At 43.5% G+C, this 10,193-nt stretch overlaps 1 pseudogene; it reads right to left on the bottom strand.

Moving 5' to 3' along the window:
• Positions 1-6,187: 6,187 nt before the first annotated feature.
• Positions 6,188-9,436, bottom strand: LOC128108769 (sterol O-acyltransferase 1-like; annotated as a pseudogene).
• Between the last annotated feature and the right edge of the window lie 757 nt (positions 9,437-10,193).

The following is a 10,193-nucleotide window of genomic DNA, read 5'->3' as shown; positions in this document are numbered from 1 at the left end:
AGCTCTCTGAAGAATAAAAGGGCATTCAGAGTCAGGAAGTGCAATTACACTAGCTGCCTTCTGTCTTTCTCTTCTCTGAGAAAATTTATAACCTAAGTCAAATGTAAGACAATACAAATCATGAGATCTACAGTTTCTATTCTGCCCTGATGCTTAGGCTGACCTGTAAAAAAAAGCCCATGTTCTCTCATTTCAGCAATATCCCTTCTTCTTTTTATGCTGTGGAATATTATTTCAAGATGTGGTACACTCATTTATTCTGTAGAATATTAGTTTAATGATGCAAAGATATGTTGCATTTGTTTAACTCTGTGAAGCCATGTTACTGTACCCGTCTAAAACACCTGATTGGTCGAATGAAGAGCTGAATGGTCAATAGCAAGGCAAGAGAAAGGATGGGCAGGGCTGGCAGGCAGAGAGAATAAATAGGAGGAGAAATCTGGGAAGAAAGATCAAGGAATGAGAGGAGAAGGAGAGAGGACACCAGGGACCAGCCATCCAGCTACACAGCAAGCCAAAGAGTAAGAAGGAAAGAAAGGTATATAGACTAGAGAAAGATAAAAGCCCAGAAGCCAAAGGTAGATGGGAGAATTTAAGTTAAGAAAAGCTGGCTAGAAATAAGCCAAGTTAAACTCAGGCATTTATAAGTAATAATAAGTCTCCATGTATTTATTTGGGAGCTGGGTGACAGGACCCCAAAGAGCAAAGAGTAAAAAAAACAAAACAAAAAACAACCAACAACACTTTTAGGCCTTTCCTTAAGGGTCCTGCTAGGCTTCCTCTAGTCCTTAACATTGATAGAGTGCCTTAGAGTTGACTGACACCTTCCCCTCCCATCCATCTTCTCAACCATCTTGCGAATGATGCTGAGCCCTTCATTTCGTAAGCGATAACAGTATTTCTGAGCTCTCTGGTACTTGCCAGGCCCTGAGCTAAGCACTTCACGTTCTGTATTCAATTCATCTTCATAAGAACCCTGTGAAGCAAATACGACATGCAGTGGCATGTTTGCGGCCAAGAGGAGTGATTTGTCTAAAGCCTGGCAGGTCAGGGAGGGATGGGGAAGCGGGCCCTGCAGGCTTGGTACTCTGAGCTCAGGGTACCTCATAAGGAGATACGACTTCTCGGAGTCAATGGACCCATGAAGGACAGTGCTAAGGCTTTTTCCTCCATAATCTAGATGCTTCTGCATATCTAGGGATATCTGCCCACATAAGCCAATGGAAAGATTCTGAACATGACTAGAGGGTAGATAGGGAAACTGAGAGATACATTCTGTCACAGTGACATGTGGTTATTAACGAGTAGGGGACGGCATACAAAGAGGGTCTGCATACTTAAGGCAGACTCATTAGCAAAAGCATTTCCCATGTATGAGCAGAGTCAATCGTGGCCGCTGAGTTTTTCAGTGTTTGACGTGTTTATTATCGTGAGAGTAAGTAAGTCAAGAAATGCAGAAGAACAGAGTGTAGACAGGCTAACTTAACTTCTAATGCCGTCAGCTAGAGGAAGCCATTCCTGAGCAACACAGTCAGCAGCAAGCTTGGAGGCTGACAGGAAAGATGGCTTTGAAACTGTTCATGGTCTCAGACATGCCCTGGGTTTTCCTGCCTCAATTTCATTCTTGCGAGGCTCTTAAGATTGAAGACCCTTTAGAGTCTTCGGTCAAATAAAATCAACACACAAATCATGTTACTTATACAAAATACAGTTTCATCTACTAGTACCATTTCATGCAATAGGGATGTGGCCACTCACATTTTAAAATTCAACCTCAAATGAGGCCATCTGGCTTATTTTAAGCATTCTTTAAAGCTCAGATTTAAGCTAGCCGAAGGAAATTGGTATAGTACAAAAGCCGTTTTTAGAAGTACCAGAATAGGCGAACCAGTGGCTAACACAGAGGTATGATCACATTTAGAAGAATTTTTAAATATCAGATATGAAGATAGGGGCTAATTACAGAGTGGGATCTTGCCTGGCATTTTACTTCCCTGTCACTAGATGGGGCTCACTAGTTGAGGTTACTTCCTGCCCAGATTTGGATTTAGTGTCAAACAACAGAGAGGATTCAACCGGGGTTTTGGTTCAGTTCTTGAAAAGATAAGTTATTGGAAGGTATTCAATGGGACTCCTAATAAGATTGACTTTTTTTTTCTTTCTGGTTGACCACAAAAGTCTTATTGAGCAAAGCTAGCTTTATCCCAATTGAACATGAAATAGGTCACTATTAGAAAAGACAGCTTTGCTGTGTTTGTACTTGGGATTAACAGACAAAATAAATAGTTCTTTTCTTCCCACGGGCATTGATGAGGCAGCTTTCTCCTAAATGACTGGAGACTTCTGTTCTTTTCAACAAACACAGCCCTCCAATTAGGGGCTGCAAATAAGATTATATGGCCTGAATAAGTCTGAAAGGGGCCTTTTGTAATTAGAAAGTTTGTGTGTGGAAAGTGAAGCGGCATTAAGTGCTTACTGTGGCTTCATTAAGAGAGCCTCGTGAAGATCCCTCAACCCTCTTCTGAGTGCTCCGAAATGATAAAATAAAAATTATGGAAAACGGTAAAGTGTATCCCACTCCTTCCCCTCCCCCTCTTCCCTCCTTCCTCCTCCTCCTCCTTCATCTTCATCCCCATCATCACGTTTAAGGAGCAGAAACAAATCAGTGCTGTTTATGAATTAGGCAAGGTTTGGAAACACTGTCCTTGAGTAATAGAGTGTTAGAATCCAAGCAAAAATTAAAAGACTGAAATCGTGACAGCCTTGAGGATAGAGTGGGCAGGCTATTTCCCTTCAACACTTTCATGGCGGCTGCTCTGTCACTACTATGACATAATAAAGTATTGAGTGCTGCTGGCTTTAGCTTATGTGAAGCTTCCTGGCCTGTGGACACAGTGGTGATTGTCCTCATCTACTCTTCCAGATCAAGCAGAGCTCAGTATGTGAATGGGTCTTTCCTGGATGAATAGGTCTCCTCTCCACACACGCAACGCATTCAGGATTAGTGGACTGAGGCCCCTAGAGCTCCAGAGAATAAGACTCAGCCGTGCAAGGCTTCCTCTGACCACAGCTTCCTCTAAGCTAAGAGGAAATGACAAAGCCGAGGAGCGGCGGGGATGAGCTGAGAGTTTCCAGCTAGAGGACAGTAGCTCCAGACACAGCAGACAGAACTGCATCTAATCCCCAGCTCAATGTGTCCACAAGCATATTTCAGGTGCTTATAATGGCCAGGCATGGTCCTTGGCCTGGGTTCCCAGCATGGGGCGGACTAGGAACTCGGTTCACAGTGCTGGCATTCCAGGTGTTCTTAACCGTGCGATCGTACTTTACTTTGCCACTCTTTTATCTATACAATAATGCCTGCCTCTCAGGGCTAGTAGCTTAGAATTAATACTGTTAGAGAGCTCTTCAGAGACAGTCATAAATATTTCATGAATGAATGTATCTATCAAATCAAGGTTTTCAAAACCTTCAAATCCATTGAACAAACTCAAACCATGGATACTATCATCTGCTATTTTAATGTTCACACACACACACACACACACACACACCAGATTCTCTCAGGAATCAACACTCATTGACTTTTACTCTTTGGGGTGGGGGGGCTTTTAGTTTGTTGCTGGTGTGGTAGTGGTGGTGTATGGGTATTTTGCCTGAATCTATGTCTGTATACCACTTGTGTGCCTGCCTGGTGCCCACAGAGGACAGAAGAGGGCACCAGAGTTCCTGAAACTGGAGGTACAGTCATCATGTGGGTGCTGGGAATCGAACCCTGGCTCTCAGGAAGAACAGCCAGTGCTCTGAACTTCTGAGCCACCTCTCCAGCCCTGCACTTGAATGTTTTAAAGATCATAGGTGGTGATTTAAAGAAAAGACTTCTGCTAAAAGCAGCTAGCAATATGATCATGCTCAGAGCATTCTTCTTTCACAAGACGTGGCCATTTCTTTCAGTGCTGGGCATTTTTGAGACTTTCTTGAGACAGTCTTAGCTTCCTAAGCAATTTGTACTCCTATATCCACTGTTATCACTTAAAATCTTGGAGGGGGGAATTAAAAAAAAAGCTTTGCTTATAATTCTAGCCCTCAAGAGACTGTGGCTGGAGGATTGTAAGCTCCCGAAAGCTGAGCGGCAGAGCAATACTCTGTCTCAAAATGACGGATTTAGGATTAGTATAGTGAATAATGCTTGCTATATAGACTCACTGGTCTGAAAATAACAAGGAAAGCCAATATTTATTAGACAACAAAATAATTACACTTAAGATTTTTTTAAAGTAACTTCAACAAAGTCATAATTTTAAAGTTAAAAACAAATCTTAGCAGGGCAGGAGGGTACACTCTTGTAATCCTAGACTTGGGAGGCAGGGCCAGGAGGATGATCAGGTTGGGGCCCACTGGACTACCTGACAAGACCCTTGCCTCTAAAACTACCCAAACCAAAACAACGACAACAAAAATATCTTCCATGTCAGTCTTGTGATAGAATAATTGGACCACACGACCAACTGAACAAATCTTTTAAAATGACGCTTAAGCGTTTGGTTTTTCTGGGGTGACTCTGCTTTTCCTCCCTGCTTCTGACCTCTCAATATGCCACTTACTCATGCAAACTCATGAATGCAAAGAGAAAGGCAGCTTATTGTTTCACAAAAATCATGATGTACATCATACAGAAAATGAAAGTAAGCAGAACTGAATGTTTGGAAAAACACAACCTAGGAGCTAGAGACGGTAGCTCTGTGGGAAAGCATGGCCAGTGAGGAGGACCCCGGACTGCCATGGTCAGCACCAAAGCGAAACAGAAACAACAGACCAAACCTGAATGCATACCAAGACAATCTCTGGGAAATAGGTATTTTTCTCTTTATAAATAGCAAGGCTTATTTTTCTCACCAATAGCATATCTAATTAGCAGACCTCCCAATAGTGTGCACGAAATAATTCTAAGCCAAAGGGACTGAAATGATTTCTTCATTTTTTTTTAATCTAATTCGGTGGCTGAGACAATATATACAGTCTCTGGTTGAACTGGAATCAAGGACTAAAACAGAAAAAATTACCAAGACTTGGGGCTGGAGAGATAGCTCAGCAGTTAAGAAGACTCTCGGCTCTTGCAGAGGACCTGGGTTCAGTTGACGGCCCCCATGGCAGCTCCCAACTGCCTATGGCTTCAGTTCTAGAACCCATGGCAGCTCACAACTGCCTATGATTCAGTTCTGGAGGACTCAACTGTCCCTTCTAGTTTCCTTAGGCACCAGGCATGCATGGGATGCACATACACACATACACAAAAAATCAAAATAGACAAGGCATGATGATGCACACCTTTAATTCCAGCACTTGAGAGGCAAGAGGAAGGGTGGATCTCTGAGTTCGAGGCAAGCCAGGTCTATATAGTTGGTTTCTGGCCAGCCAGGGCTATATGGTGAGATCCTATCTTAAAAAGAAAAAAAAAGGAAAGAAAGACAAATAAATAATTAAATATTTAAAATTTACCAAGACCTGAGAAGACCTAGAAAAAAAAAATCTCCCATTAATTTGGCTTTTAGTTTTTCTTCTTTCTAAAAGGAAAACAAAAAACAAAACAAACAAAAACAACTGTGAAGTTAACTTCCAGCAGCTCAGCTTCATTTGGGTGGTGGAGGAACGGAGCGAGACATCTTGACAGGCTCCTGTGGTCCACACAACACAGCTGGATATAGCTAGCTCCAAATCAGGAAGAATGCCCAGGCCTCAGTGGTAAGGAAGGAAGCAGAGTCCAGGTTTCCAAAACATGGAAGGACAAGTCCAAGAACTTGGCCAGGCGTAATCCAGAAATGACAGATGTTTTGAAGGTCAGCGCCAATGTGTGTATCCCAAGAATAAAAGCACAGAATGACTCCCGGCCCAAGAAAAAAGAAGCCCATGCCATGATGTTCCAAAATAGCCTTTTCCAACTATAAAGTTAAAAGCCATTGCAGAGAGCAAAGGAGCATGAAGAGCAATGGATAGAAATTACTCAAGCAAACAGCCAGGGCACGGTCGTGCCCTACAGCTGACGCAGCGAAGCCAGCTAACATGGCAGCAGATTTGAACTTTCTTGAGAAAGAACCAAAAGGGGTCTTTGTAAGCACAGTACAACAGCCATGACCACCACAGTCCAGGTTCTGCAGTAGGTGGGGTGTGATATGGAATCCACCCATCTCTATAGAACACCCTGTTTCCAGAGCATAAAATCCCAGCAAAGGCTCTCCATGGCTGCGTTTGGTACCATCTCTCTGACAAATGAACAAGACTTTGTTCTCAAAGGAATCCGTTCAAGGAGAACAATGACCCTGGGAGCTGGTGGCAGGGTGTGACCCACTATGACATATGTTGGTGCAAACCCTGGAATGCCACACTGGAGAGACTGTGAAAGCAAGTCATCGGCAAGAGAGTAGACTCATGGATGAGAACTCTTACTGCAGCTATGAACCCATCGTCAGAACAGGAAACAAGGACGTGAAAGCACAGATGGGCATATGGCCCACCATGTCCAAATAACTGTAGGGAGTTTGCCAAAAGCACAGGCCAGGAGATAAACTCAAGCAGCAACTTCCTTTATCAGTATAATCTCTATGCCAAGTGTGTTGAGAATAAAGAGGATGAAGAGGGCCCTGGACATGTGCTAATGTTCTGATGTGGTCCACTTAAGACAGCTCATCTAAGAGATTGTCTCCCAGTAACACTTTCCCTTGTCCTGGAGGTTCTCTATGGTCATTTTTCTTTCTTTCTTTTTATTTTAATAAAGATCTATCTATCTATCTATCTATCTATCTATCTATCTATCTATTTGTTATGTATAAAGCATTCTGCCTACATGTATGCCTACATGCCAGAAGAGGGCACTAGATCTCATTATAGATGGTTATGCGCCACCAGGTGGTTGCTGGGAATTGAACTCAGGACCTCTGGAAGAGCAGCCAGTGCTCTTAACCACTGAGCCATCTCTCCAGTCCCCTAGTCATTTTTCTTTTCTCCGAGGAATGAGTATGTCAGAGCACACACCCACCCTCATCCATCAATGCAGATTTTTTTGCAATAGTTGGTCACAAAAATCATCAAAATAACTGGCAACTTCCATCAGGAAAAGAAAAAGGCTTCAATTTCTCTGCCTCTGCTGCCAAGTTCTTCTTTCAAACTACTCCCTATTATACATCTGTCTCATCCAGAAATCCCAAGATGTCCCTCCCACTAGGGAGGTCACTAGGGGTGACCACGCCAAAGCGGTGACAAATGTGGTCAGCTGCTGGCCTGTTGGACTGAGAACTGTTTCTTGTCTGCATCAGACTTGGTTTGATGTTACAGCGATGGCTGCTAGTCCTGGCTGCAGATAGTCACCAGGAGCAGCTTCAAGCCAGTGCCTGATACCTGTGATTCCTCGATTATGTCACCAAAACACAGACAGCAAAAGCAAAACTAGACAGTGGAGCTGTATGGGAACTCAAGGGGTATGCAAGAGAGGGAAGGTCCAACGAACAAAAAGACATTTACATATCACATGTCTAATGAGGGGTTAGTCAATGAGGCAAACGGAGGGCCAACAGAACAGGAGTAAGGTATTCAGTACCCCTAATCATTAGAGAGATGTGAATCAAAGCCACAATTAGACACCAGCATGCATTTATAAGGACAGACATTACTATAGAAAAAAAACTATAATTGAGTCTATAGAGGCATTAGGGTCACTAACAATGGTACCATAACAGGACCCCCGAATCTTAGTAGGCTCTTAGTCCTTAGCACAAGTGATACCATGTGGAAGTACCATTTGAGTCATAAAATTCAACAAGTAGACAGCACCACCTGCCAAAATGAAAACAGAGACCTAATCCATCGAAGTCTGCAGTTCTGGAAAAGTCTCTAAATGTACTAATTTTGCTTTCTTGGCCTCTGTAGATCTGCTTCTGGCTAACTGCTCCTGCTAACTGAGGTGTGTCACCCCATGATGTGGTTTTGTGCTCAAAAATTCACTCTGACAAAGGCTCAGGACTACACGGGGATCCCTAACACCCAGTGAAGTCGTTGGTTGGCTAATAATGACTTTCTGTTGGCTTAAATTTGTGTCCGAGTAGTCTTCTCTGGTGGATACCCCACTACAGTGGAAGAAATTAAACATGGAGTAGTTGCCATGGGAACCTACATAGAGAGTCCTCCGAAAAAGGCAAAATAAACTGCCATACACTCCACAATCCCTCCTGTAGGGATTTATACTACAGAACTGATCCCAGGATCTTGACCAATACTCTCACGTCCCCTGCAACGTCAGCATTATTCCCAGCAGTTAAGCAGTAGAAAGTGCCTAAGTGCCCCGCCAATGAGCGAATAGATAAAGACAACCTGGTGTCTACATACCCTCAAGCATTATTCAGCCTTAGAAAAAAGGACAATCTCCACAGAAGCTGTGACATGGAGGAACCTCCCGGACACGGTGTTTAGTAAAATAAGCGGATGGCAGGAAGACAGACTCCTCAAGGTTCTGTGTGTAGGGTATTGAAGGTGTTGGAGCTCCTGGATGTAGAAAATACAAATGATGCTGCTGGGAGCAAAGGGAAGGGAGAGGGAGACTTGCTGACCAGAGCTCTAGAGTTCCAGTTGTGCCAGTAGAGAGAGTCCAAGCAACATCGAACAGATGTGGGTACAGCGTGCAACTGGTTATCAATAAAGCATTATTCACTGAGCAGGTTAAGAAGGGAGCCTTCATCATATGTAGCTTAAAACTTAGTAAAAAATAAAAACCTACAGAAATGTGAAATTCAATCAAATGTCTTTTCAGTAACCCTATGACTGAACGACAGAATTAAAGTTATTACTATAAAAAATAAAATTAAGAAAGAAAAAAACCAAACACTGAATACCTGGCTCCATCCCATCCAAATAAACCTGAATCCTCAGATTTGTGACTGGGCAAGTCCTCTGTTCTTCGCTCTCCCTGTCATTCTCCTGTGTGCGTGCGTGCATGCGTGCGTGCGTGCGTGTGCGTGTGTGTGTGTGTGTGTGTGTGTGTGTGTGTGTGTGTGTGTGGCGCATGGATGGGGTTGCTCACCTGTGTGCAGGTGTATGTGGAGACTAGAGACCAATGCCGATGTCTTCCTTTATCACCCTCCACATCACTTTTGAGACAGGTTCTCTTGCCGACCTTGAAGCTCATTTCTTGAACTAGCTGGGCTGGCCAGGGATCCCCAGCCCTGAGATCAGCACCTGTACTTCGCATAGGTGCTTGGGATCCGAACTCAGGACCTTGTACTTGTGCAACAGAACTTTATGCACTGAGCTGTCCCCCTATGTGTTCAAGAGCTACTTTTTTATGTATAGATGCCCTTTTACCTGCAGGCGAGTCTGTGTACTCCATGCACACAGTGCCTATGGAGGTGGAAGAAGGGATTGGATCCCCCGGAACAGGGATTATAGCCATGTGGGACCGGGGAAGCAAACACAGGTTATCTGAGAGAGTATCAAGTGATCTTGACGGCTGAGCCGCCTCGCCAGCCCTCCTCGCTAGTTTTTGACATTCCTGTTTTCCTTTCTCAGCTGCAGATAGCTACATGCTAAGGAAAACCCTACACAGTCTTCTTTCTTTTAGAATTGCAATCCCCTTGTATATTTGTTTCCCAATCAGAACTATGCTAACATCTACTGTGATTAATGCCACCCTCATCTTTCAAGCTACCTGAGCCTAGAAACTCGGGGGTCAGTGTCCTGAACTTACTTCCCCTCCAGTTGCTGAACCTCATTCCATCTTGAAGGTCTGCTCCTTCCTGCACTCCCCCAATGCCACATTTTTAGAAGATTTTAAATTGAGATTCAATAATGCAGCTCTCACTCCTGGGGGGAAAAGCTGTTTTTGCTTTTTTTTTTTGGGGGGGGGCATGCATTAAGGTCTCATTCTGTAGCCCAGGCTGGTCTCAACTGGCAATTCTTCTGCCTTGGTCTCCTGAGTGTTGGGATTATATATAGATATATATCACATAGCCATTTTATTTTTAGTTTTTTTTTTTTTTAATAAATGCACTTTCGGAATAAAGTTTAAAATAAAGTCACTATGTCTCTGCTGCCCATTCAAACAAAAGTCAGATGAAGAAATGAACTCTACCCAGCGCTATTTATGTCCCCATAGTTAATACCCTGGGTGCCAAGCAGACTCAAGTTCAGGCTTTGAACGAACCTTGCTA

This window comes from Peromyscus californicus, unplaced genomic scaffold, assembly GCF_007827085.1.
Source record: "Peromyscus californicus insignis strain IS unplaced genomic scaffold, ASM782708v3 Scaffold_13__1_contigs__length_99412109, whole genome shotgun sequence".
Taxonomy (NCBI): Eukaryota; Metazoa; Chordata; class Mammalia; order Rodentia; family Cricetidae; genus Peromyscus; species Peromyscus californicus.
This window is presented reverse-complemented; position numbering and strand designations above follow the sequence as displayed.